Source organism: Xenopus laevis, chromosome 8L, assembly GCF_017654675.1.
Source record: "Xenopus laevis strain J_2021 chromosome 8L, Xenopus_laevis_v10.1, whole genome shotgun sequence".
NCBI lineage: Eukaryota > Metazoa > Chordata > Amphibia > Anura > Pipidae > Xenopus > Xenopus laevis.
Genome location: NC_054385.1, coordinates 118,379,089 through 118,405,104, shown reverse-complemented (window position 1 = coordinate 118,405,104; position 26,016 = coordinate 118,379,089). Strand labels below are relative to the sequence as shown.

General features: G+C 41.4%; 1 long non-coding RNA gene across 2 annotated transcripts in view; it reads left to right on the top strand.

Moving 5' to 3' along the window:
- The first annotated feature begins 5,915 nt into the window (after nucleotides 1-5,915).
- LOC121397181 overlaps nucleotides 5,916-26,016 on the top strand; it is a 36,850-nt gene continuing 16,749 nt past the window's right edge. Inside the window, exon 1 of one of the 2 annotated variants that reach the window (XR_005963567.1) lies at nucleotides 5,916-5,995. This is a non-coding gene — a long non-coding RNA (uncharacterized LOC121397181). Of the gene's footprint in view, nucleotides 5,996-10,659; nucleotides 11,000-26,016 lie in introns of those variants that run through there. The other variant, XR_005963566.1, reaches the window with a different exon arrangement.

Below are 26,016 nucleotides of genomic sequence, written 5' to 3'. Positions count from 1 at the left end.
AACTGTGTTGCAAGAGACTGGAGGCAGTCAGACTGGGGTTGTTTAACTGCGGTAACTTGAAAGGCACAGATAAGCCTATTTGTTATCACAAGGTTTTTTTTTCAATGGCATGAACTTGAAAACACTCACACATAAACATCTGCTAGTAACTGAAATAATAAATGGCTGCAGATAGCCAACATGTGCATTGCCAAAGTGAAATTGTATTCAGAGGATGTTTATGACTACAGCAGGTCAAAAGTATCTATAAAAGTATAATTAATTAACAAGATATTAATATGGACAATTGCATAAACATCATCATGCTCTAATCATTCTGTGCTTTGGCAATAACAATGCCTGAGCAATAATGCAAAAGGTTAGGGTGTGCTGACACTCTAAGATCCACTCAAGCAGATCTTGAGTTGATTTGGCCACCTACATGCTAGGCCAACTCTGGATCCAGAGCCAAAACAATCAGGTCTTTGGGTAAGGCCACACGAGGAGATTTGGGGAGATGCGTTTTCTATAGTCGCCCGAAGTTGCCTCACTGAGGCAACTTTGGGCGACTATTGAAAACACATTGCCGCGTGTGCATTAGCACAGGCGACTTTTCATTGTAGCCCATGGGGAAAAACGCTGAGGCAGTTCGGGGAGATAGTTGCTCAAAAGACAAGGCGATTAGTCGCCAGGCGACAAAATCTCCCCGAATCTCCTCATGTGGACTAGCCCTTAATAGGGGCCTGATAGGGTTTCCACCTGTCTAGTTTGACCCTGCCAGACAGTTTTCGTAAAGGGCTGCCCAGTTCAAGCTTGCCTGCTCGGTTTTCTTTATTCTCCTAGACTGACACAGCGATCGGCCAATTGCCGACCATCACTTCTTCTCCCCGTGACATCACTTGTCCCACCCATGATGTCACCCCTGCCTGGACTGTGCAGCCTCCAATGCTGGCAGCCCTAGGACCTAAGGAGGCCTGTTGGGAAATGACCACATCAATGTTGGGATGCAGTCGACTGATGATTTCCACAGTCATCTACAAGTTAAAGGAAAACTATATCCCCAAAATGAATACTTAAGCAACAGATAGTTCATAACATATTAAGTGGCATATTAAAGAATTTTACCAAACTGGAATATATATTTAAGTAAATATTGCCCTTTTACATCTCTTGCCTTGAGCCACCATTTTGTGATGGTCTGTGTGCTGCCTCAGAGATCACCTGACCAGAAATACTGCAGCTCTAACTGTAACAGGAAGAAGTGTGGAAGCAAAAGACAGAACTCTATCTGTTTATTGGCTCATGTGACCTAACATACAGTACAGTGAATCCTACGATCCCAGGGGGCGGCCCTTATTTTTTAAAATGGCAATTTTCTATTTATGATTACCCAATGGCACATACTACTAGAAAAGTATATTATTATGAAAATGGTTTATTTACATGAAGCAGGATTTTACATATGAGCTGTTTTATGCAATATCTTTTTATAGAGACCTACATTGTTTGGGGGGGGTATAGTTTTCCTTTAAAAAACAAAAGCAAAGATCTGAATGGTTCCTATAGGCAACAATACTGGTGATGTTTTTCTCCTCTGTTTTACACAGCTTGATAAATAGTCCCCTTAGTGCCAGATTAGGGGCTTAAAGGAACACAAGTGGAAAACATTAGTGGGTGTATCAGCAGTAAGGCTTTAAAAATAAATAAAATATTGAAATGTTTAAGGTTATTGCAATCAATAAGAGAATGTGCACAGAACTTGCAATGACTTTGCAGTTCAGCTGGTCCTGAGATATTGAGAGCCAATAAGTGTTGCAGTAAAATGTAGGGAACCAAATCACCTTTATTCACCCTGGCAATAAGCCCCACACATGGGCATTTGGCAACAGTTCGTTCATTTGCACAATGGCCACTAAATGACATTATAATGATGACAGGTCAGATAAAGGTGCAGTGGGTAGGCAAGACGAGCAACATGTTGCTTACCAAACCTTTGGATGTTGCTCCAGGTGGCCTCAAAGCAAGTGTCTATTTTTGAATTCCTGATTTGCAAGTTTTGGTTGCATAAAACCATGTGTTCTGCAAAGCAGAGTATCTTGTAGGCTGCTAGTAGCCAATCACAGTCCATAACTGGCATCCCCAGGAACCTTTTGCATGCTTGTGTTACTACCCAACGTTTATTTTTTTATTTGTTGAATGGGTGAAAAAGTTTGTAGACCAACCAATGTTTCTGACTTTTCAGTTTTTTGTGGTTTTTATTTAATTGTTTAATTAATTGCCATCCTATTCTGCCTCTATTCAGCTTACCATATAAAATACTCTCTGGTTCCCAGGGTCATTGGGATAGGGTCTATTTATACAGGGGCACCAGGAGCATCAGCTGCTCACCCTAGAACTGATGGGCATTGTGGCATCCCTGTTTGACTTCCACAGAAATGTATCATTATGCCCAGCATATTTATAACTGAATTACTAAGTCCTTCAAGCTGTATAAATACACAGTAAAGAGTGGTAGCCTTTATAAATAAAGCTGATTTTGTCCAAGTCATGAATGTAAGGCATTAATGATCAGCAGGTATTTTTAATGTACTATATTTTTGCAGCCCACGTGAACCATTGATGCTTACAACAGGATGTGCTAATAACCTTTCAAAAACACATACGCAACCACCTGCAAGTGGTTTATTTTAGCACTCGGAATTGAGATGTCATGTGGGAAGTGGAACTCAGTTTAAAAAAGAATGAAACTTCTTACCGGCGGTACATGACTTTTCCCACCTACTTTAGTTGCAATTTGCCGATTGCTCTCCTTCCCTTCACCCTTGTGGAGGGACCAGGCTATGGGCTGGACAAGGACTGCAGAAGACAGGACATTGTTCTCAGTAGTAAGAATAGTCTTTATCATTTATAATTGCTTCTAGGCAATGGAACATAGAGTGATTGCTTGAGTGACAGCAACCAAAATGCTTGACATTTTCTTTTTGTGGACTTGAAAAGTTACCTTTGATATTAAAGGAGGGGCATTTCCAAGTGGCATCTACCTGTCAAGCTGGAAATCACATGGGCAACAATATCTGGCAGTTGCTAATGCCTTTAAGTTGCACATGCAAGGGTGTATTCTCCTCCGGGCAACTTTCTGCAGCCCCAGCAGGAGTGCTCCCTCATGCAAAGCACTCATTATGCCTCCTGAGAAATAGGTTTGAAGAATCTGTTTCCCATTGGCAGAGAATAAATTGTAGAAATGGAATAGTCAGCACAGCTACTTACACCTTTTCTTTTGGTGTCGTGGTGCACGTTCCCCTGTGGCCACTGTCCACTGGCACATGAAACAGCAGTAGAATAGGACAGCACCACTCAATCTTTTCCACAACAAAAATGCCTTTATTGAAGATCTCTGGGCATCACAGCAACGTTTCAGGCCTTAAATGGCCTTTTATCAAGCTTAATAAAAGGCCATTTAAGGTCTGAAACGTTGCTGTGATGCCCAGAGATCTTGCAATAAAGGCATTTTTATCTGGAAAAGATTGAGTGGTGCTGTTCTATTCTACTGCAGAGAATAAATTGTAGGCTGATTCCAACTATATTAAACAATACATAAGTTATAGCTTATTGAGAGGAGCTACATTCTAGTTAAGAACCCCTGTTTTTCTGCCTTGTGACCATGTCCTTAATCTTCTGTCTCTAAAATATGGGTGCCTTATGGGAACAACCCTTGTCTCTATGTGTACATGAGCATTTACAGGAAAAGGGACTATAAACTCTAGTTAAACACAAGGGAATTTCCTTTCAAAATGTTTGGCACTCAAAGTATTTCAAAGACAGAACGTTTATATTAACATGTAGTATGTTGTAGACCAGTGGTCCCCAGCCAGTGGCTTGTGAGCAACGTGTTACTCACCAACCCCTTGGATGTTGCTCATAGTGGCCTCAAATCAGGTGCTTATTTTTGAATTCCAGGCTTGGAGGCAAGTTTTGGTTGCATAAAACAAGATGTACTGCCAAACAGAGACTCCTGTAGATGCCAGTCCACATAGAGGCTACCAATAGCCAATCACAGTCCATATTTGGCACCCCAGGAACTTTTTGAATGCTTTTGTTGCTCTCCATACTTTTTTACATCTGAATGGGTGAAAAAGTTTTGGGACCCATGTTGTAGTCAATGACAAATAAAAACTCACATGTTAGCGTTAACTACTACTAACCTGACTTAAAAAATGTTAACAGTCTCTAAAAAGGGCTATTATAATAGATGCCCCAAAGAGAACATAACATGCACTTATAGATGTGTATCTCTATGTGATATATATGAAGAATTTAGATAACAAACTGACTATTTCTAGAGCACATTAGTCTGCAAACAAGTAGCCTATAATATCATGCACAGGGTATTCTGGAAAACCTGGCGAAAGGGGCCAGTCAGAGAATCAATGTTTCTAAATTGTGGGCCAGTTGATTGTCGGTCATAAATATGTCACCTGATCCCCAATCACAACGATGCAATTACCATGGTATTCTATGCCAGGGTATTCTTTTAGCATTTTTCCACCTCTCTGTAGAATTCCAGCTCATAAAACATTCCATGGTCCATTATCCTTACTCTTGCATTAAACATGGCTATGTTCAATATTAGCTTGGTCATGAGGGATGAAACTGTCCAGAGATTGCCATTTGAGCTCAGGAACGTTGATGACTCTCTGGCCTAAACGAGGAGATTATTGAGTTTTTAGATGGTATACAAGGTCCACATTGGTTGGTAACGGCTTGTATAATAACATGCCATGACATGTGCATTTAATTTAATGGGTAAAACTATCCAGTATGTCACTGGGGCTCAGAAGCTCCAAGTCTGGTGGTGACTGCTGAGTTTTGGTGTGTTACACAGGGTCTTAAATCTTTTAAACACTGTTGGCTCAGCTCAATCTAGTCAGTGGCAGACACAGGATATGGTTCATAAAGCTTTACTAAAAATTAAAGGCACTAGGGCCAGATGGAATACACCCTCATGCACTAAGAGATTTTAGTTCAGTTTGAGTGAAAGATAGCTCATAGTACAAGTTGATCCAGGGACTGGTCCGGTTGCCATCTGGAAGGAATCTTCCCCCTAAGGCAAATTGGAGAGGCTTCAGAAGGGTTTTTTGCCTTCCTCTGGATCAACTGGCAGTTAGGCAAGTTTTCTATAGACTTAAAAGTTTGAACTTGATGGACGTGTGTCTTTTTTTAACCTATCATACTATGAATGTGAATATTTTGTTTAAACCTGTTAGTGTTAAGTTTATTTACTGGGTTTATTTTTCTTCAGCCAGCTGTTTTCGTGTCACTGAGTGTGTCCTCCCTTCATTTACATCTATAAAATGTTCCTTGGGGACCATGACTGTCCCCTCCCTCGGGCTGAACCATCTGTTTTTTCAAGAGCGATGCTCGGGGAATACCATTCATGCAAAAACCAGACCAAAATAACAAAACTAAAAAATCTATTGCCTTTCCAGAATGAGAAAATGTTGTCCATAAGCATTGTAAACCTAACTTCTGTTTGTCAATGCAAAAGTACAAATGCTGTAATAAGGCAGTTAATGTGTAAAAACAGAGGTTAAATCATCATTGAAAGAAGATTCTATTAACCCATTGGTGTTGCTCCTCGTACTGCATGGTTTCCCGAATCATTGGGCCAGTCTGAAGATCAACCAGGGCAAAATTTAGGGATGAAAGCATTCTGCTGTTTTGGACACCCTTGGAAGTATAGCATGATAACTGTTTCATATGTCTACAACCTTGTTTTGGTGAATGGATCTCAAATTAGCAAAGTGTTAGAGCAGATAACACAGAAATGGCATGGCATTCATAGCTCTGAATTCCCAGCCAGTGAGAGGATAATAAAAATAAATGAGGTCAACATTAACTCCGCTTGGCATTTCGAGACCCAGCAATGAGTGTTTTGCTTTTGCGGTAAAAGCTAGAAGAACCCAGTCAGCCATATATAATCCTTTTTGCTTGGATAAAGTCATTGGTGGATTCACAGGTCAGTAGGCATGAGTCATTGAATACCTTTTGGGATCTCTACAAGGATGTGATTGGCTGGAGCCTTGATGAAGATGAGTATATTATTTAGTAATGACGGAGACCAGACACATTAACATCTAGTTCTCTCTTGGAATCAGTCATCCCACATTGTAAGAGTAATAGCTATAATTTCAGTTGGATCTTTACCTAATGTAGATTATACTGTGGATGGAAAACGTACACAATAGTAAAGCAATCCCAATAAGGTACTTGGCTAGAACATCATGTTAATGTTTAGTAGTGTTTACTGCAAAGGTAAAATACATAATGGGTTATTTACAGAGACCCGGGCACAAGTGCAAGACCACTAAGAGTGCAGAAAACACTTCTGTCCGAGTCTGATTGAACTCTGCAGAATAATAGGGCAGCTGCAAAATACAAGACCCTATTGTGGTCTGTGTCCACCTTTGCTCCCTTGCTTGCATTTCTGGTGGGTATGGAAAGGGAATGTCTAAAAGGCTTTCACTGATTATGGAATTGTATCCAAATGTTTGCTGATAATAACAGAATGAACAGGTAATGGATTGAAACCTGCAATGGTCTAAATACATAGTAACATAGTAAGTAAGGTTGAAAAAAGACACACGTCCATCAAAATAGGTGGACCTGTGCCTAAACCAGCAGCCAACAGGCCTGGCCTGCCTTCAGAAGCTGCCCACCTTGAAACAAGTAAGTGATGTCATCATAAACACAAAAGTGATGTCATCTGAGGCAAGAGGTAGTGTAGAAGGGTGGTGGAGAAGCTGATTTGAGAGACACAGAGCAAAATACTCAACCTGACCTGGGACCTACTGACCAGCAACCCACTCCCTAGCCACAGCTTCATTAGCTACTACCACTATTCACCCAATACCCTCTACTGTTTATCATTCACATCAGTCCCTGCCATGGTGGAGCTTACACCCTAGGGTACCTACTAGGGATGCACCGAATCCACTTTTTTGGATTCGGCCGAACCCCCGAATCCTTCACGAAGGATTCGGCCGAATACCGAACCGAATCCGAACCCTAATTTGCATATGCAATTAGGGGTGGGAAGGGGAAAACATTTTTTACTTCCTTGTTTTCTGACAAAAAGTCACGCAATTTCCCTCCCCGCCCCTAATTTGCATATGCAAATTAGGATTCGGATTCGGTTCGGCCGGACAGAAGGATTCGGCCGAATCCGAATCCTGCTGAAAAAGGCCGAATCCTGGCCGAATCCCGAAGCGAATCCTGCATTCGGTGCATCCCTAGTACCTACCATGCAAACACACCATCAGGAGTCAGTTAACCTTCCTGCATGTGTAGAAGCAAAATTGAGTATCAAGAGGAAACTTACACCAAGGACCCAACTGCTACATGGCATCAGTGCTAACCAATGCACCACCCTGCTGCCCACCTGTCACGCAGTGAACCATTCGTTTATTCCCCTGTTTGTGTTAATGTGTAATCTTTACTTGTTGCTTCCATATTTTGGAGGTTGCCTGAGTCTCTAGGTTCCAATGTAATCAAATACTCTGTCTGGTCGAATACGTATAGGTCAGGGCTGCTATTAAGAACCATGGGGCTACATTCTACTATATTTGCAGTGCCTTTCCCCCAGGGGACCCCAATTATTAATCCATTGGTTACCTCGGCCTTGCCAAGTATAATAGGGCCCCAATAAAAGAGTAATGACCTGTGTAATTGTGACCACACCCATGGTCCACCCTAGTCAAGCACCATTATACTGAAACTCTACTCATGACCCACCCAAACTCCAGCAAATCATCAAGTCCCACCCCATTCGTTACCCTGCCACCGGGCCCCTGACTGCAGTATGCCTGTACCCATGATGGGTGGCCTTGGCTTAGAGGAGAAGGAAAGTCTGTTTGCACTTGGGGTGCCAAACGTTAGGCACCACCAAGTGATTGCATTTTTGCATCAAGCATTTTCTGTGCTCAAAATGCATCTTTCTGGGTGATTATTGCAGTGCTGAGACCATATTTAGATAATTTGTACATTTACAGAAAAATATATTTTTAGTGGCCTAGCCACTTCCTCCATCTCGACTTACTGTAAGTTTAAGGAAGAGTAGTTAAAAAATATTTTTATACTGTAAAGTTGAATACAGATAAGCTAATCTATTTAAAAAATAGGGCATTATGTCCCCTTAATCAAATGGAATTTAGGAATTTTAAATTGGAAAAATGGTTGCAGATCTCTTACATAAATTGTTCAGTATAAAAATAAAAACTGGGTATATAGACAGGCTGTGCAAAATAAAAAATGTTTCTAATATAGTTAGTTAGGCAAAAATGTAATGTATAAAGGCTGGAGTGACTGGATGTGTAACATAATAACAAGAACAATACTTCCTGTTTTGCAGCTCTCTAACTCTGAGTTAGTCAGCAACTTTAAGGGGGGCCACATGGGACATAACTGTTCAGGGAGTTTGCAATTGATCCTCACCCTTAAGTCACTGATTGGTTACTGCCTGGAAATTATTGACAGTTTCCCCCCAATTGGATAGTTACATGTTCTTCTGGCACAAATGTGGCACTTTGGAGTGCCACTTAATTAACCTTAATATTAAAATACCTACTCTTTCTCAATCCCTATTCTCTGGAGGATGCTTTTCTTCCCATACCAGCTTTCCAAGGAGTTAAAAGGGATGTGAATCTCTATTCCAAGCACCAAGCACTTCTACAGGTGGAAATCCAGGTACCGGGTGTTCTTAAAAAAAATTACATTTCCCTTTACACCACCATAAGTACTGGGCTTATTTCTCATTTCAGCAATAACATGCAGCATTCTATTACTCAGCATTTTCATTATCAGTCGGGGGATGCACCAGATTTCCTAGAAATGCCCTATCTAGTCTCGACAATCTGTGCCTGGACTCCTGAGATTGCCCTGCTCGGGGGCCCGGTACAGGGACAGCGATGACTCGGTCTGAAGACTAACTGGGGTGAGACTTTGAGAAATTCCAGAAATCCCAGGTTGATGGTCAATTAGGGTGATATTTTGAGGAACACTTACCGTCTTTTCTTCCCTAGGTATTCTTGTAACTATGGCTGGATGACTGATATAGAAATGTTTCTATATATCTGTAAGATATTTAGCCTGAAGGCCATTTAGGTTGACATTTGAGTTGATTGCTTATTTTCTGCCCTCGGTGCTCCTTGGAACTGTTGAAATGTGACTGTTACCCCAATGTTTCTATATATCTGTAACCTAAGGGGGCCCGCCTGAAGGCCAGTTAGGGGGAGATTTGGGTTGGGTGCGTATTGTGCCCTGGGTACCCCTGGAACTATAGCAGGGTGACTGTTACCCCAATGTTTCTATATATCTGTAACCTTGTTATGGGCTAAGGGGGCACAGCCTGAAGGCCAGTTAGGGTGAAATTTGGGGTGAGTGCTTATTTGTACACTGGGTACCCCTGGAACTATAGCAGGGTGACTGTTACCCCAATGTTTCTATATATCTGTAACCTTGTTATGAGCTAAGGGGTGCATCCTGGGGTGCTTATTTTCTGCCCTCGGCGCTCCTTGGAACTGTTGAACTGTGTCTGTTACCCCAATGTTTCTATATATCTGTAACCTAAGGGGGCCCGCCTGAAGGCCAGTTAGGGTGAGATTTGGGGTGAGTGCGTATTGTGCCCTGGGTACCCCTGGAACTATAACAGGGTGTCTGTTACCCCAATGTTTCTAATATATCTGTAACCTTGTTATGAGCTAAAGGGGCTCAGCTTGAAGGTCAGTTAGGGTGAGATTTGGCGTGAGTGTTTATTTGTACCCTGTGTACCCCTGGAACTATATCAGGGTGACTGTTACCCCAATGTTTCTAATATACTGTATCTGTAACCTTGTTATGAACTAAGGGGGCTCAGCTTGAAGGTCAGTTAGGGTGAGATTTGGGGTACCTCCTGGCTCTACAGAAAGGTGAATGGTATCTCTAATGAGCTAAGAAGGGCCCTGACTAAATGCTGAATTTAAAAGAGGGTCTTCAACTAGAAAAGTGAGAAAACTTCTGATTTATAATGGCACTACAAGAAAATCTCTCTTCTGAAATCCCACTCTCTGAAACAATTGAAAAGAATTTGCTAAAACTATTCCGGGAATGTTTTGAGTGTGTCCGGCCCACCAGTGAAGGATACATTTGCCTGCAAATCTCTTATGGGTTCTGAAGCTTTGTCACAAACCTGCCACATTTCCTTGTTTTTCTAGCGTGCACAATAAATAAGGGGTCTTTTTGCTTTGCGTGTTTCCAATAAGAAAAAAATGTAACGTTTGTATTAAATTTAAACTACATGAAAAAAACATTACTAAGAATTTGTAGACGCTGCAAAAAAAATTTAAAATCTAAATTTGCATTTAACTCTTTTTTTAAACATATTGTCGGTTCATCATAAACAAGATGTTTTTGGGGGGGGGGGAAAAAGTCACAGAAATTATTTCTGACTGTGTTAATTCTCTTCTGTGAGCAGTGCATTCCCCCCCCCCCCGCCACTTCCTTTACGCTTTCTGAGAATCCTGTCATGTGACTTCTGAGAATCATTACAAGAGCTATTTTCGACTTCTGTAGCCGGGCAGATTTCTAACTTTGCCCTCGGCCAATCGGAAAGGTGGGTGTGGTCCTAACTGGCCAGCATTCCTCTCTTCCTCAACTAAAGTTACTGACTCAATAATAGATTCATTTAAACCACAATATAAAGTGAAAAAACAACTTTTTTGTAAATATCTGCAACTAAAGGCAAAGTCCTTGCATGTTTATTCATGCACCACGATGAGTCCTTTCAGTGCACATTCAGTAGTCACATTTCGTGGATCTCAAGGGAGGGGATAGGCTCCCAGCAGTATCTGTCATTTGCAATACCAGTAAGGAACGATGATCAAAAACAAGCAGAAGAATTTTGGAAAGTTTTTATTAAGCATCTAGTAGAAAACATAATTCTTCTAAAAAAAAAGATTCTTGCAGGGTACATACAGCAAACATACAGGTATGTAGTGTGATTGTTTGCTTTATACCAGCCTGCTCTTGCACAGCGCTGCAGTATATGTTGGCACTATATATAATTAGTATTCCTTATATATACAGTATAGGGTTGCCACCTTTGCTAGTATAGAAAGCCAGACAAAGGGACGGGTTGGTGATGTCAGATGGGTGGCTCCGAGACGTCGGAGTGTGGAGCGATGACTTTCGGGGTGTACCTAGACATTAGGGGTGCTTCTAGTGGCGTTATAGGCATGACTGGTGACGCTGAGCCCGCATGAATTTTGAAAATTTTACCCGTTTTTCAAACTTTAAAAACCGGGCAGGATGTTTTGAACCGGACAGCCCCCTCAAAAACCAGGCTTGGACAGGTGGCAACCCTAATACAGTAGCGTCATCATTTGCATCAGTCAGAAATCCCACACTAGCTTTTTTGTTATAGGGGTGTCCTGCTCTGATGAATTATGTGCATGCACTACTGCAAGGGAACAGGGCCGGGACTAGGGGTAAGCAGAAGAGGCCCATGCCTAGTAGTAATGTGCGGGTTTGGATTTTTCCGACCCACACCTGCCCAAAGCCCGCCATCCCTCCACCAGTGCTCACCCGTACCCGCTTACCGGCTTCCATTTATAGACCTGTGCCGACCCGTCCTGCCGATGACGCCACCCGCAAAGAGGAGTGCGAGGTCGGCCCTGACCCGTGGGTAAACCTGCAAGTATCAGACTGGCCTGCACATTACTAGTGCCTAGGGCACAAAGCTGGAGGGACGCCAGGCACGTAACTTCTCTGTTGCCTCCCACATATCCCCTCAGTCTTGTGCTGTTCTGCGCCCCCTTAGTCAAGAGAAAGCATGTTCATGGCCACCCACTGCAAGGGAACCGTGGAATTACCACCACCTTGGCAGGTAGCTTTAATATTCACTACTGACTAGCAAGCAAACCGCACACTGATGGCATTATTGATATCACATGCATTGGATCCCCAGAAGTGACAAATTCCCAACTCAGTAGCATAACTTGGGCACGCCCCAGGACACCCCAGCAAAATAATCTTCTCTCCAGCTCTCCAGCCTGCACCATGCCGAAATATTAAGGAGGTAAGAGAGGGGCTGGGGGACTATGATAGAGCAGGTTTCGAGCCCCCTGTTGCACAGCCCCCCCCCCCCCGCGCAAATGCAGGGTCTACTGTATAGGTAGTTACAACACTGCCCCTACTTTTGAGTGATTCAGGTCAGAATGCAAAGTTATTAGTAAGCATTTTGGTGCAATGTTGTGTGGCCACAATGATGCTGGGATTTAAGAAAAAGCACAGCAAAGTGCAAAAAGACCACAACGATTTGAAACCAAAAAAGTGCTTTTAGCATCATGAGCTGAGCTCGAAAATTATCTTTTGTGCACCCATGTGAGCTGCTGCCATATGGACAGGTGCAAATATAGTGTGCATAGACACAAAGGAAGGGGGGCATGCATTATTTTCCTGTTGCACTAGTAATCCCAAATGCATAATAAATATAAAGAACTTTACCTATGAGTAATATAATTTGGGGCATTAATATTCATTAAAGCGGAGCTGTGGGAACTGCTGTAACCGGTTGGCTTATATGGTTTAGCTGTGCAAACACAAGCAGGGGGAACAACAGGATGCAGAGCGGAAGAAGCTCATGAGCTACCTTGATATGGAAGGCTTATATTTGGTGCCAGCATGACACAAAGGCTTATGATTGGTTCCAATGTGTATGTCTGAGTGTGAGAAACATGAGCTCAGCACTGGAACTGGTGTTTACACCAATCGTGGCAATTGTCAATATGTATTTCTCAGCTTTCTTTCCTTCTTTCTGTTTAATTGTTAATTATCCAGAACCCAACAAACTCATGAAATACCAGGTTCCCATGACTAAACAATGGCCATGCCTTTTGCTGAAACACTTTTGTATTAAATAGAAAACAGTGACAGCTGAGATCATCTGCTGCTACCTCCAGGAATAGGGGTTGGGAAACGCGACTGCATCCGGTGGATGGGGAGTCTGCAGCATCAGTCTGACTGCTCCGCAACTGTTGCTGAAGAGCTGCAGACTGGCTGAGAAAGTTGGGCTATGGAGCAGAAGGCTGCATGTTTGGCATGCTGACATTAAAGCCAGTCTGCTGTGTTTTCTACATTTGAATTTATCTAAATGATCAGTTGGTTGGGTGATGGGGAATTTTGAAACTGGTGGACGTAGACCACAAAGGAGCCATGGAGCCACAGGGACAAGGGCAGCCTAGTGCTTCCTGAAACTGCCCTCTTCACCCTCAGAATTGCTTTATCCAAAACTGCCGCTGCCAATTTAGCAAATGAGCACCATAGGGGCATATTTTTGTGTCTTTAGTACTCCTGCGCTTGCATACCGCCCAACATTTGAAAATTAAAAAGAGGGACCTTTTAGCATGAATGAGTGTGCACACGCGCAGTGAGGATGCACACATGGGACAGGGGAAGGAGGTAAGCAAACAGTGGCAGTAGGGGGGTGGATGAGGGCTTGGAATAGGGGTAGGCAGAAAGAAGAGGTATATACCTAGTGCCCCTTCACTGTTGCATCTTAGGCACATGCCTCTACTGCTTACCCCTAGTTCAGCCCTGCACAGGCCACTGGCTGCATTTGAGGAATTGCAGTAGAAGCAGTGGGGAATTGGTGAAGGCAGTGCAAGCAGGAGGGGCTTTGTGAGCACAGGGGTGTATGTGTGAACAGGTCGGGGTGTGTAAATGGGTTGGGTGTGTGCATGAAGTGGAGGGGTTAAGCTGGCCATAGACACAAATATATAGTCATACGATTTTCAGACCGTGTGTGCAGGACTGGATTTGTGGAAAGGCCACCAAGGCCCGGGCATTGGGTGGCAGGATTTTAGGGGGGCGACATTCTCCCCAACCACATCCACATTGGTTTGGAAGCTCTAGTGCTGCTCATGAGATAAAATGGTTTTTTATATTTCTTGTGTGCCAATCCCCAGTGCTCCTGACCTGATGATGAAAATTTGTGCATGTGCATGAATGAAGGGGAGGGGTGACAAATGGCAGCAGGTTTAGGGGTGCCCACTATGTAAATCCAATTGCTGCAAGATTTTTCGTACCATGACAATCAGTCATTTAGTCATCAGAACAGGTTAGAAAATTTTGGCCGGCTAACGATAATATCTTTGAATGTGTCCATAGGTGACTGTCACTGGGACATGACATTTGTACAATTGCTGTTTGTCAATTTATGGCCAGAACATTATCTGATTTGTATCATTGTATTGAAAAGAATGATCCATATCTGAACGTTCTAGGAATAAAATCTGAACGTCTATGGCCAGCTTTAGTGGGAGAGAGGGACGGGGTGTGAGGCCTAGTGACGTATCAGGTTTAAATCCGGCACTGGCCCTGCATCTACCTTCTGCTCTCTCATTTTAACTGAGGACACACTATCAGATTCAGATGAGATTTAGTCGCCCAACGACAAATCTCCTCTTCTTCGGGGTGACTAATCTCCCCGAACTGCCGGCGGGAGGCAGTTCGGGGAGGTTAGTCATCCCAAAGAAGAGGTGATTTATCGCTGGGCGACTAAATCTCATCCGAATCTGATCGTGTGTCCTGGGTTAAAATGTTAGGTACCTACAACCTAAGCAGAAATCGACCCTAGCATCAAATAAGGTGCTAATATATTGGACCAGTGCGTAGAACGAAATAAACTATCCTCATGTTGGGCCCACCATCTTGGTAAATAGCTTGAAGAAGACCTAGGGGCAACATCTAACATCTAAGCAGCCCCAGTGCTTCAACTGATGCCAGAAGAACACTTATAATTCCAACAACAACATTCAGTTTAATTTAATGAGAATCATTAACATGCAAGAGGTTTCCCTGTTTGCTACTTAATCCACACTTCCATCCCATCATATTGAATTCTCTATAGCTCCATTGATTTGCCACTTGGTGCCTGAGCCATGCATTGACATGTGTCATTTCTACAAAATTACTATTAATATCCTATGGCATTAGGGCAGAATTGGAAATGACAGTGTTTTATTATTGAGGCGTTACTCTTGAGCAATACTGAGAACCTATTTCTTGCTTCACAGACATAAGCAGGTAGACTGGTTACCGCTTCATCATATAATTAGTCATTAAAATTCACAAAAACATCTTAAATATAAACAGTGTTGAATTCTTTAGCAGCAGGTGTGCTGCTAATTTCACTACAGTCGTCTGGCCAGCCACGTGATAAATGAGAGTCACCAAGCCTTCTCACCCCCATGATATTTACGGCACTGATTAATTAAAATGTGCTTTAGATCCCTGTGGGATGTCTGGACTGGGTGGTGGAGTGTAATGGATTTATCATGCTGATTATTTGATGAGTTATCTGAATTGGTGATCTAAAGTTATTTACCATTCTCAGAATCGTGGGGGCCTATTTATCAAAGGTCGGATTTTAGTGGTTATAGGCTGGTGGCACATGGTAAGATTCGGGGGAGATTAGTCGCCCAGCGACAAATCTCTTCTTCTTCAGTCGCTGGGCAACTAATTTCCCCGAATCTTACAGAGGTTTTTGAACCCATGAGTAAACTCCAAAACTCTAAAACTACAAATGTCAAGAGATTTATTAAAAATCTGAATACAAAAGTATAAACAGAAAATGATGTTGTAATTATGGTAGTGAAAAAAAAATCCGATAACCTCTTCCAACTGACTTCTATAGGACCTCGATAACTTCTGCCTGGCGAGGTTTGGTATTAGTGGTTTTCATGGTTTTTACACGCAATAAATCTCGAAAAAAAAAGTAGAAAACCACAATTTTTTAGAGATTGGGGAAAAAAATGAAAGTTCCATTGTTAGTAAATGGGTCCCTTACTTTGCTGGATCATCTATATATTTCCATAGTGCAGGAGGGGTCTACTGTTGCCGATGTTGGGGTTCAGCTGAAGCTGAATGACAACTAATGGAACAGTCCTACTTTTTATCACTAATTAAAGCCTGCAATTTCTATTTTTCCCTAAAGATTGTTCTATTCAGTGCTGCTGAACTGTAGTAACCTGAAGGACCTCACCAATGTCATGAAGCTGCGCTACAGCCATTGCACGTGCCTGAAATATTCCAATGCATATGTAATGATGTTGAGAAATGCCTGGCCAAGGACTAATGAAACCGGTCATGACAAGGCACTGTTTCTGCTAAATGTTCTATGAGTCAACCCGCAGACAGTTCACTTGTATATTATACTCAGTTTCTAAATGCTACCCTTTCCCTTTAGTGGTTTGCAGTATAAAAACAAGACAAGCTCCTCATAAGTCCCTACATCCTGGTGAATGGTGGGCTGGTTGACAAGAACAAGCCATTCATATTAGGGACTTTGACTAGTGTGCAACAGACTTTGAGGTTGGTGGGGCTATAAAAAATCTATAGCCAACTGGAAATCTCCAGACTAGACTAACCAGTGGCCAATAATTAAAATTTTTAATTTTAATTAACATTTAAATGGTTACACGTGAGCTGTCATCTAACTACTCCTACAGCAACAACAGGGGTAATGTAGAAAGAGTTTGCCCAGGTTATTAATAACAAATGGTCATCAGTTAAGTTTCATTGGCTAATGCTACTAGAATGGTGGATTGTCAAAGTGAAAGGCTCTCCCAAAGAGGAGTCCAAAGCAGTTAATTGAAGACAAATGAGAGCAAGACTTGACTTGCTTACTTACTGTTCTAGAGAATGAGAGTAAAGTGACCTCATCCACCATATTTTTATGAATCTGCAACCATGTTTTCAGACAAGGAGGGGAATCAAAATTTTGTCCATCAGCAGGTTTCTTGATTAAAAATTCTCAAACCTCTTTTCCAGAATAACAGAAGCAAGCAACTGATTGGTTGGTGTGCATTACTGAACAATTTCCCATCTTTTTGTATAGCTCTAGGTCCAACCTATGTTATATAGACTGTAGAATACATACGCTATGTGAGAGGACTTATACAATGACAATAGGACCTCCAGGATTCTTCTTCTTGAATTGCAGACTTACAAGGACAGAGAATAGCAATAGTCTCATTTGGTCTATTGAACTGATTGGTTAGTCATGCCTGATCCTGAGAATTCCTAGTTTCTTCTTCAATTATTCCTTACAATACAGTAACGCCCTAAAGTTGCCTTTTCTTTATCTATAATAAACATGGGTGGATTTCAAATAAGATTTTGCCTTCAAAATAACTCTCATTATAGTCTATAAATAAAGCTTCCAGTCCAGGAAAGCAATTTCCTCCAACACAAAGGTTATTATTATACATTAACAGCTTGGGAGAGGCCTTGTTTTTATTATCTGTATGCCTGAAAGAATGCAGATCGCCTATATATAGTTTGCATGAGAGTTTTAAGTGACTTTCATATAAATGCAAATCTAGGGTCAGACATGCATCTCAAATATAGCTTGCATCGCTGGCCAACTGCAATGAAATACTGCAATGCAACTGACTTAACTTAATATGCTTAAGTTAATTTAAGGGTTGCAGTACCCACAACCAATTACTCATCATAAATAATATCTGAAAGATATGGTAAAATTGCAGATGATGCCCATGCAAATTGTGGATTTATATGGGTTGTGGTGCATAAAGTTTAAACCAAGGGTTCCTAAAATCTGGTTTGAGACCCAAACTAAATTGCGTTTCTGTTTCATTTATGTCTCTGTAGGTTTCTATTCTGGAGCCTCAGTGGAGCTGTTTGGGCCTTTGTGTATATGAAATACCAGGGCCTATTTTGAAACTTCAAGATGATGTGATAGCCTTTATTGTGACATTCCAGAAAGACACAATGTTGTGGGTGGTCACCTGATGAAAAGAGGTGTAAACTTCTCAAAATGTTGTCTTTCTGGAAAGTCACAACAAAGGCTATCACGTCATCTTTACCTTGGAGTGTGCTGGGTCTCTTTTTTATACAAATTATCAAGGTGCAACATGGCCACAGATTTGGAAGTCACACCACCATCATTGTGAATGTTCATTGGAATAATAAGAGTATTGCTTAGCAAGTTATCAAGGGCCTATTTTGAACTCCATCCACACATGAAGCTTCATTTATGACCACAAGTGTGGCTTGTATTGTTTGTATTAAATTGATTCATTAAAGCAGTGATCCCCAACCAGTAGCTCGTGAGCAACATGTTGCTCTCCAACCCCTTCGACGTTGCTCTCCATTTCCTCAAACCAGATGCTTATTTTTGAATCCCAGGCTTGTAAGCAAGTTTTAATTGCTTAAAAACTAAGTATAGTGCCAAGTACAGTCTCTTGTAGGCTGCCAGTCCACATAGGGGCTACCAAGTAGCCAATCACAGTCCTTATTTGGCAGCCCAAGGGACTTTTTCATGCTTGCGTTGCTCCCCAACTCTTTTTACATTTGAATGTGGCTCACAGGTAAAAAAAGGTTGGGGACCCCTGCATTAAAGGGTTCTTGGGCCCACACATGCTCCTTGCACTTCTGAATAGTTGCGGTGCCTGCCCACTAAGAAGAAAAGTGAGCAAGTGTGCCCACTGACCCTTGGAACCTTGGAATTACACCCACCGTGAACATGGTAGTAATGTTGGGGTTCTCAAGGTGGGTTGCTTCAACAGCCGCATGAATTGTCACCACAAATAATACACAGTGTAAACTGAGCACAGAGACCGTGGCTATTCTGCAAGAGGGAAATTATTTGAGTTCCGGTAATGTCACTATCTACCATGTAAGGACCAAACATGGAGTAGATTCAGTCTCCCTGTTTGCCCGGGTTAGCTCGAACCATAGATTTTTCACGATCAAAACAACAGCCAAAAAGTATGTATCGCATTCGTATTGAACAATAGGGTATACTCCCCCTTTAAAGTGCATTTTGATCTAAAAATAAATTATTATAACAACTGTTTTGTAAGAGAGGCTGAATGATGCAAACTTCCTTAGAATAATAACAAAAAAAAACCTTATTTCACAAACTGTGGGTTGATGTGCAAATTATACATGTACGTGAAAGCAGTTCCCTTAATAGGCATTTCCTAAATTGACACTGCCCAAGCATGGTTCAGGTCTTTTGACACTAACTAGTGAGTAGGCATCTATGTTTCCAGGCTGGGCATGGAGAAAGTATATTGCTGGTAATCAACTGAGCTTAGTTTCTGCCTGTCTGCTCTTCAATGAGTGATTTGTATAGATAAGTTCCTTCTTCCCTATTCAGGCAAAAAAATCTTTGTGAATCTCTTCAGGTCTGTAGTGTAGTGTCTAATTTTGCTCCTTGTCAGGTAGTGATATAATATTATCTCTAAAACAATGCCTGCATGGTGATTTCAGATACTTTACAAACTATGTTTTTTATCCCATACTAAAAATACACAGACTTTCTGCTTCTAGGAAACTTAGAAACACTAGATGGGGTCATTTTCATAAGATCTTCACATATTGTTGCCAAGAATCCCAATACAATTTGAGTTAACTGACCCATCCTTCTCCATGAGGACTATGAAGAAGGCACAGCAGGTTTGAGAGCTTCGAAACACAATAGAGGACTGGCCTAAATGGATTATATAAAGGGTGTTGATCCCTTAAAGTGTTCACAGGATGTACACTTCATTATAGGCCAGGGTATGCTGTGAGTTTTAGGGGCAAATTTACTTAAGGTCGAATATCGAGGGTTAATTAACCCTCGATATTCGACTTTCAAAGTTAAATCCTTCGACTTCGAATATCGAAGTCAAAGGATTTAGCGATATTCGTTCAATCGAACGATCGAGCGAAAAAATCATTTGGTCAAACAATTAAATCCTTCGAATCGTTCGATTCGAAGGATTTTAATCCATCGATTTTTGTTTGACCAAAAAAAGCTACCAAAGCCTATGGGGACCTTCCCCATAGGCTAACATTGACTTCGGTAGCTTTTAGGTAGCGAACTAGGGGGGGTAGAAGTTTTTTCTTAAAGAGACAGTACTTCGACTTTCGAATGGTCGAATAGTCGAACGATTTTTAGTTTGAATCGTTTGATTCAAAGTCAAAGGTCGAAGTAGCCCATTCGATGGTCGAAGTAGCCAAAAAAAACATTCGAAATTTGACGTTTTTTCCTCTATTCCTTCACTCGAGCTAAGTAAATGGGCCCCTTAGTATTACATAGTTCTGAAACACCAAAAAGAGATGGGATGCTACATGCTGCCCCCTAAGAGAAGAATGGTGTCAATCAACTCCTATATTTTTGTGTGGTAGAGTATACAAGAAAAGCACCACATGTGTATACAGATACCAAGACTCATGTGCATGGGCCTTAATAAGGCATCTCCAATCACTTTTTTGGGCTGCTGGGGCTCTTTGATCAATCCATGCCATGTGTTGCCAGACAGAAACATTAATTATTCAGTGCTGGCAATCCAATCCCTGAAAGCCAGAGCCGCAGAATTAAGTATCTACTCTAGGCTGTTTAAAGGGATACTGTCATAGGAAAACATGTTTTATGCATCAGTTAATAGTGCTTCTCCAGACTTCTGCACTGAAATACATTTTTCAAAACAGCAAACTGATTTTTTTATATTTAATTTTGAAATCTAACATGTGGCTAGACATATTGTCAGTTTCCCAGGTGCCCCAGTGATGTAACTTGGAGTGATATCACCCCCCAGCCGCCCATCAGCAGAATAATGGGAAGGTAACTAGATAACATTTACCTGGTAGATCTAAGAACAGCACTCAATAGTAAAATCCAGGTCCCACTGCGACACATTCAGTTACATTGAGCAGGAGAAACAACAGCCTGTCAGAAAGCAGTTCCACAGTACAGCACTGGCTCTTTTTGAAAGCACATGACCAGACAAAATGACCTGAGATGGCACCTACACACCAATATTGTGATTAAAAAAATACACTTGTTGGGTCAGGAATGAAATTTTATATTGTAGAGTGAATTATTTGCAGTGTAAACAGTATAATTTAGAAATAAAAACGACACCATAAAATGCATTGAATCAATTAATTAACAGCATTTTTGAAGACCTGAAGCTGTGTTGAGAGTTTGGAAAAGGTCCACACTTGGAGACCTGAGAACCTATAACATTAAAGGGAAATGATAGCTAAAATATTAGGTGTGCAGTACTCTATGATTCCCCATACTTCAGCTCTTTGGTAGGATGTGAGATGTGGGTGTTTTGTTAGGTGGCAGGTGCCCTGTAGCACTATGGTATGTCAGTGGACTTGCTATTCTTTGGGGGTAGATTGAAGTCTATAAGAAAGCTTTTTATAAGGTTTTTCTGTTGACTCTCAGGGCCAAAGCCTAGCTATGAGGAAACAGATATTCAACCAAGTTCCAAGTGAACGCCTACACAGTTAATTACAGTGTTATTAAGCGTAAATCATTATTTTCCCGTAACTACATCGGCCTTTAATGACAGAGTATGTTATTGTGCTGTTCCAGTATTGATATAACCATGTTTTCATTTCAGTTTTGATTAGCAGATACATTCCTGTACATCTGTACTACAAATCTTGTATTTTAAATTCAATTTCATGTAAAGTAAAGTCTACAATCTTAGTTTTTTAGATACGGCAAGTTTGCATCAAGAGTATCCCACCCACAACACAATTATGGGAAAATAATATTGAAATGTGGGAAAAAAGCATGGGGATTGCACTCAAATTTGCACTGCAGTTGCCGTAAGCAAATAGCACCTTAAAGGGATTGTTCACCTTAAAAGTAACTTGTAGTATGATGTAGAGGGCAATATTCTAAGACAGTCTTCATTTGGTCTACATTTGTTATTTTTTGTGTTTTTTTAATTATTTAGCTTTTTGTTTAGTAGCTCTCCAGTGTAGAATGTCAGCAGTCATATTGTTACTATGGTCCATATTACCCTAGCAGCCAGGCAGTGGTGTTAATGAGAGACTGAAAGATGGATAGGAGAGGCCTGAATAGAAAGCTAATGAATAAAAAGTTACAATAATAACATACAGTAATAGTAGCCTCACAATGCAATAGTTTCTTAGTTGCTGGGGTGGGTGACCCCTTTTTGAAAGCCTGAAAGAGTCTAAACTACAACAAATAAAAAATTAAGACCAATCGAAAAGTATAAGAACTGGTCAATCTATAACATACTAAATTAAAGGTGAACTACCCCTTTAAGCCTTTGTCAAAAGACCAATTTACTAAAACAGGGCAAATTTGCCCCTGTGCAGTTCACCATAGAAACCAATCAGCTCTTAGCTTTAACCAGCCTAAAGGCGGCCGATTTAAGCTGCCATTTCGGGTCTTTAAAACCAATTCGGCAGCTTATCTGCCCATGTATAGGGCTGTCCAACAGGCCTCCCTGATCGATATTTGGCCAAAAATCGTCTAGATCTCAGTTGTGCAGGCTTAATTTTACTGTTGGATAGAGGACTGCATCGGCTCATTGATACAGTCCTCCTCCCGACTTTTCGTGTCCCCTTCATTGTAATGCAATTGTTTGGCCCTAGGACAAAAATGGGTCTGTCGGAGGAAAGATTTTCTCTTTTGGCAACCTCATATAATGAGCCATTTAGTTTGATCCATTCTGATTTGTTACACATACAAATGAAAAGTATTGCTGGCTCTAATCTCTATTTGGACTAATTAAAGAACGACCTCAATTCTAAACTTGCTTATGTGTATTCCTATCCACATCAATACAAAAAGCAAGCCACTGGGTAATTCTCACCGACTGGAGAGGGGTGACCTGGGTGTCCAAACCCCAGGCCCTTCACTTGAAGGATGAACAATTTTGTTTCAATGTAATAGAAAATCAGCAGAGATTGTCACTCACCAAATCTGCCAGGTGGCCCGGGTGCCGTGCCCCGAACCCGTAGCTTAGGCAAAACAAATCTTCGAAAATAAGTGTTTCGTATCAAAGGATACGTAATCATAGGCACTAGTGCCTATGATTACGTATCCTTTGATACGAAACGTGTTAGGATGCATACTTTTTAACAAGATGGAATAAAGTTACGAATTTTAACCTCTATTGCCATGGCTGCAGGAGTGCGTGCACACACTTATTTTCAAAGATTTCTATTCTGATTTGTTGCTATGTAATATTGCAGATCTAAACGGTTGTTAATAAATATTGGGAGACGTATACTCAGTCTGAATTTGTTAGAAGGACTGATGTCTTGTTATATGGTGGTGGTGGTAAATATGCTAGTGTAACACGTCAAGTGCTGTCTGCCCCATGGCCCAACGTAATGTCATCCCTCTCCCCCTGCTCCGATGCTGGTCACTAGATTTAAGTCTGCCTTGGGCCTATTTGCTAAGTGCCTAAATGTAATCCAGAATGCAACCAACCAGATGCAGTGCTATGACAATGTCATGGCTGTTGGTCTTGCTTTTTATGCACCAGCAGCCTAGTAAAAAACTGTATAGAGAGTTTTATACGGGTAAAACGGCTCAACCTCTGGATATGTTGGGGGCCCTAAAATTGATTTGCTGTGGGGCCCGGTAACATCTAGTTATGACACTGGTTTTATTGTATGTACTGTACTTATTGTATATTGCCTGGTAGGTGGTGACGCACAGTAAAATTCTGTCGGATTTGTCCTGCATTATTTGACCCAGTTTTAGGGGATCATTTAACAAAAAACATCCCATGCTCAGTTGTGCAGCTATTTAGAACATGAAATGTGTATTTGCACCCACACCTGGAATTTAGTGAAGAGTAAAAAATCAACAACTCATTCAGAGACCAGGAATGAACTATGTGCCCTCCCCAAAAATGTTGCTAGTTGGTATCCAGCCAATATGAACTGCATTCTCAAGATAAAAGGAATACCAATAACATACCGGCACATTCCATGCTCCATAACTTATCTCCAGATTAAGGTAAAAGGGGGTACGACCCTAAGTTGTTTTTTGGATGATTGAGCAACCTGGAGACTGAAAGGGGTATTAGTTAAAAAAATGCCCATGGTAATTTAGAATATCATTGCTCACAAATATTGTGTGTATAATATAAATCCTGACATTTTCCAGTCATGTATATCTGCTTGATAATACGTAGGAAAGGAGCGTACGTATAATATTTAACAAGTTTATAATTATTATGGAAGACACTTGTATTTTTCCAAGTGCAGTGTAGATCAGATTGTACGCTTGAGTGACTGTTTAATTGTTAACTAGTAGAAATCCCACAGTTTCTATGGTTCTGTTGTCTAATGACTCTGGCAACTTTCTGTTAGATTAGATAGAAGGGAGTCTCCATGGTGAAGCCTTGAAGAGGCCTGGGAAAGAATAAAAACCCTTCCTTTCTTCTAGGCTTTCGTCTCCAGGCCTCCCAGTTGGACTTTTCCCACAAAAAAAAGCAATCAATAGCACAGTGTAAATCATTACTCCCTTTGTGGAGCTGTAAAGGCTTTATTCTATCATGTAATTTCCTTTTAGGATGGATTTTGGAGTAAACTTGGCCCATTATGCTTTATATATATCCACAACAATGTGCAGCAAGACCTCATGTGATTATTACAGACAATACCACTCAGGAGTCACCCAGCTGGAGGGCCACATGATACTTACAAGAGTTGTGTCAAACATTTGTGGGGCTGTGTCACTTCTGGTGCTCATTTGCATGTGATACTTTTGGCACAAAGTCTGCTGTGCCTATAACTGTGCCCCCAGCTTGCGGAATTGATGTAAAGTGCATGGCTGCTGACAATGTCACTTCTGCTACAAGTGATGTCACAAAATATTGCCTGCTGACTCCTGCAGTTCTGCCATCGGATTTACATAGGTAGTCTCTGGAGGCTACCGGGGAGGTCTTTTATATTTCTAAAAAAATGTATATCAATGCCCAAGAGCCGCCCTATGCACAGGCCCTCGAGTGCCTATATATAAATACGACCCTGCTTATTGATGCGACCTTATGTGTGAAACTTGGAATTACTGCCAAAATCAGGGTGGCCATAACAACGAGGCTCCACATAGTCCATTGGCACAAAATAAAGCAAAGGAAGCAGGATGGAAGTAATGGAGCTCGGAAGTAATTCAGAAGTGCAGTCAAGGAGTTTGTTTGGACACCAGCACCTGTAATGAATGGTAATATTGAAGAGCAACATTTTAGTGTGACCACACTTTCAGTTGCATTCATAAATTACTCCTAATAAGTCCTGATCTAACATCTGTCCTCTAAGGGACCCCTGTGAATCACATGGACCCTGGCAAAATCCCTCTTTACTGTACTCTACAGCTGGCCACTCCCACCTCTACTCTGTATGGGGTGTGTTCTTCAAGACAGTGTGCTCTTGTGTTCCTATTGCCCTCCCGTAAAGCCAAAGCTCCAGGGACTGAACTCTCAAAGTATGCACTCCATGAGAGTATGTAATTGTATGTAATTGTCATCTATTGTCAGTCTAGCAATGTCCTCCTACAAGAGGCAAGGTTCTCATCTACACTCATAGTATAGATGTAAACTTATCTTATATATGTCATTCGGTGAAAATGAACCATTGAATGTTTTTAAACTTCTCTTCACTCTAAATCAGTGATCCCCAACGAGTAGCTTGTAAACAAAATATTGCTCTCCAACCCATTGGATGTTGCTCTCAGTGGCCTTAAAGCAGGGGCTTATTTTTGAATTCCAGGCTTGGAGGTGAGTTTTAATTGCATAAAAACTAAGTATAGTGCCAAGTAGAGCCTCTTGTAGGCTGCCAGTCCACATAGGGGCTACCAAATAGCCAATCACCGTCCTTATTTGGCACCCCAAGGGACTTTTTCATGCTTGTGTTACTCCCCAAATCTTTTTACATTTCAATGTGGCTCATGGGTAAAAAAGGTTGGGGACCCCTGCTCTAAATGGTAGCATGAAATAAGTTATTATCAATCTGATGACATGTCATTGCTGAACCAGCCTACACATCCAAACACTTGTAGGTTATTTCTAAATTGCAAGCTGCCATGACAATAGGGTTGCCTCCTGGCCGGTATTTTACCGGCCTGGCCGGTAAAAATGATGATTGATCCCAATGTTATTAATAGGGATAAAGATAAATATATAGGAAGGCTGAATGAGAAAATGC